Source organism: Trichechus manatus, unplaced genomic scaffold (assembly GCF_000243295.1).
Source record: "Trichechus manatus latirostris isolate Lorelei unplaced genomic scaffold, TriManLat1.0 scaffold00079, whole genome shotgun sequence".
Classification (NCBI taxonomy): domain Eukaryota; kingdom Metazoa; phylum Chordata; class Mammalia; order Sirenia; family Trichechidae; genus Trichechus; species Trichechus manatus.
Genome location: NW_004444015.1, coordinates 12436195 through 12440335, shown reverse-complemented (window position 1 = coordinate 12440335; position 4141 = coordinate 12436195).

The following is a 4141-nucleotide window of genomic DNA, read 5'->3' as shown; positions in this document are numbered from 1 at the left end:
GAGGAGCACAGAAAGACAACCCCACAGAACTCCCAATAAGAGGCAAAGAAACTGTGTTGACATACCCAGTGTGAGGCAAGGTGAGCTGGACATGAACTGGAGCTAAGGAGAGAAAGTATAGGAAAGAGGATGAGAACTTCAGGGATCCCAGCATACACAGAGCAGGGAGAGAGCCAGGACCCAGAGAAGGACAACCCTCCAGCGGTGGTACCTGACTGGTAGGGTAGGTGGCAAGCACAGAACAATAGATAAACCTTGCCTTTTTTCTCTCTCTTTCTCTCCCCGCCCCGGCTGCCTGCCCCGCCCCTCCCCCACCTTAAAGAGTGCTTGTGCAGCCCCCGCCACCCATCCTGCCCCTTCCCCACCAGAGAAAATACCTGCGCACCCCCTGTCCACTCGCCCCACGCTTTCCCTGCTGGGGAGAGTGCCTGCATTACCCTAGCCTCCCGCCCCATCCCTCCCCCACCAGAGAGCCACTGTGCTCCCCAGGCCACCCACCCCACCCTGCCTGTCTCCTGTCAGAGACAGTGCCTCAGTGCCCCCTGGATGCCCACCTTGCTCCTTGCTTGTTGCCCTTCCACTTGATGAGTGACTGTGAGCATTCCTATACCACCAGATAGTGCCTACCCAGTATGACCTCAACCATCTCACATGTACAGTGAACAGCAATGATGGCTTGCTCTGCTTACCATTGCCCTGTCCAACTGTGGGCAGGAAGTGAAGACCCCTGTGCTGCCAGATTAGTGATCACCAAGTCACACTCAACCTGCCCACACTGATAAATAAAAACAAAATAAAATCATAAATAGATAAAACAACATCTCAATGCCTCGGAGACAGCAGACAATATCAAATCATATAAAGAAACAAGACAAGATGGCTCAACCAAATGACCAAAATAAAGGGGCAGAAAATCTTCCTGAGGAAGAGATGGTAATGGAATTGCTGGATAAAGAATTCAAAAGGCTTATATGTAGGGTGCTCAAAGAGATCAAGGAAAACACAGACAAAACCCCAGAAGAATTCAGGAAAACAATACAAGAACAAAATGACAAACTAAATAGACAATTAGAAATCATACAAAAACAGCAACTAGAAATCCAGAAGATTAACAATAAAATATCAGAAATCGATAACTCAATGGAAGGACATAGAAGTAGAATTGAACAATGGAAGAAAGAATTAGTGAAATGGAGGACAAATCCCTCGATACCAATTGTTTGAGGAACAGTCAGAAAAAAGAATGGAAAAAGAATGAAGAAAGCCTAAGAGTTATGTGGGAAACTATGAAGAGGAATAATTTATGCATCATGGGAATCCCAGAACAGGTGGAGATTAAAAAAAAAACAGAGAGAATTTTTGAAGATTTGCTGGAAGAAAAGTTCCCCAATATCATGAAAGACAAGATTTCCATCCAAGAAGCACAATGAACCCAATACAGGATAGTCTCCAAAACAAAGTCACCAAGACATATCATAATCAAACTTTCCAAATCAAAAGACTAAGAAAGAATTCTGAGAGCAGCTCAGGAAAAACGAAATATCACCTACAAAGGGACTCTAATAAGACTAAGCTCTGATTACTCAGCAGAGACCATGCAGGCGAGAAGGCAATGGGATTACATATATAAAACCCTGAAAGAAAAGAATTGCCAGTCAAGAATTATATACCTAGCAAAATTGTCTATAAAATATGATGGCAAAATTAGGACATTCCCAGATAAATAGAAATTTGTAAAAACCAGACCATTCTTACAAGACATATTAAAGGTAATCCTTCAGATGGAGAACCAACGACAACAGACAACAACCTGAGAGCAAGTCACATGACAGCATCACCAAGATACCAACCCAGACAGAGAAATCTCAAAAGTAAAATAAAGCTACAGAACTGAAAACAGGGAACTGGAGACATCAATCTGAAACTGATGACAACTTCAAAACAAAAAGGGGAATGAATGGTGTAGTTACAGAACTTCCATATGGAGAGGAAGTTAAGATGATATCTAAAAATAATAGACTGTTTTTAAACATAGGATGATAAAGGTAAATCTCACAGTAACCACAAAGAAAATTAACAAACCTATGCACCAAAATAAAGAAAATCAAAAAGACTCAGTAAGCAAAAAATTGACCAAAACGAAGGAAAAAAACAATCCACAAATAAAAAAAATTCAGCACAGAAAATTAAGCAGAACAAAGAAATGTCAACACAACACACGCACACAAACAAAAAGCATCTAACAAAATGACAGCAATAAGTTCATATCAATCGATAATCACACTGAATGTAAATGGGTTAAATGCACTAGTCAAGAAACACAGAGTGGCAGAATGGATAAAAACATGACCCATCCATATGTTTCCTACAAGAGACACACTTTAGACACAAAGACATAAAGAAGTTAAAAATCAAAGGATGGGAAAAATATATCAAACAAATAGTACCCAAAAAAAGGGCAAGAGTGGCAATATTAATCTCTGATAAAACAGAGTTTAAATCAAACTCTATCATAAGAGACAAAGAAGGACATTATATGATGATTAAGGGATCAATCCACCAAGAGTTCTTAACCATAGTATCTATGCACCCAATGACAGAGTTCCAAAATACATAAAACAAATCCTAACAGAAATGAAAAGAGAAATAGACACTTCTGCAATAATTGTTGTTAGTGTTAGGTGCCATCACATTGGTTCTGACTCATAGCGACCCTATGTACAACCGAACAAAACACTGCCCAGTCCTGCACCATCCTCACAGTCACTGTTATGCTTGAGCCCATTGCTGCAGCCACTATGCCAATCCATCTCATTGAGGGTCTTCCTCTTTTTTGCTGACCCCATTCTTTACCAAGCATGATGTCCTTCTCCAGGGACTAATCCCTCCTAATAACATGTCCAAAGTATGTGAGACATAGTCTCACCATCAATAATAGTAAGAGACTTTAACACACCACTTTTGATGACGGACAAAACTGCTAGAAAGAAATTCAACAAAGATACAGCAGATCTAAATAACACAATCAACCAACTTGACCTCATAGGCATATACAGAGCACTCCACCCAACAGCAGCACAATACACATTCTTCTCCAGCGCACATGGATAATTTTCTAGAATAGACCATATCCTAGGCCACAAAGCAAGCCTCAATAAATTAAAAAATATTGAAATAATACAAAGAATCTTCTCAGATCACAACGCTATAAAATTAGAAATCAGTAATAGTAAGAACAAGGAAAAAATCAAATACTTGAAAACTGAACAACACCACACTTAAAAACAACTGGGTAACAGAAGAAATTAAAAAAGAAATTAAAAAATTCCTAGAATCAAACAAGAATGAAGATACAACATACCCAAACCTTTGGGATACAGAAAAAGCAGTGCCCAGAGGCTAATTTATAGCAATAAACACACACATCATAAAAGAAGGGCCAAAATCAGTACCTTAGCCCTACAACTTGAACAGATAGAAAAAGAGCAGCAAAAGAAGCCCATAAGCTGCCATAAGAAAGGAAATAATAAATATTAGAGCAAAAATATATGAAACAGAAGAACAATTGAAACAATCAACAAAACTAGAATATAGTTCTTCCAAAGGATCAATAAAATTGACAAACCACTGGCCAAATTGACACAAGAAAAACAGGAGAAGATGCAAATAACCTAAATAAGAAATGAGATGGACGACATTACAACAGAACCAATTGAAATAAAAGGGATCATAATAGAATACTATGAAAAATTATCCTCCAACAAATTTGAAAACCTAGAGGAAATGGTCAAATTCCTAGAAAAACACTACCTACCTAAACTAACACAAAGCGAGGTAGAAAATCTGAACAGACCCATAACAAAAGGAAAAATTGAAGAGGTCATAAAAAAAGCTACCAACAAAAAAAAGCCCTGGCCCAGATGATTTCACCAGAGAATTCTACCAAAATTCAGAGAAGAGTTGACACCAATACTACTTAAACAAAAATTAGAGTTAATATTTTTTTTATTGTACTTTAGGTGAAGGTTTACAGAACAAATAGTTTCTCATTAAACAGTCAGTACAGATATTGTTTTATGACATTGGTTAACAACCCCACGACATGTCAACACTCTCCCTTCTTGACCCTTTTTTTTTGGTG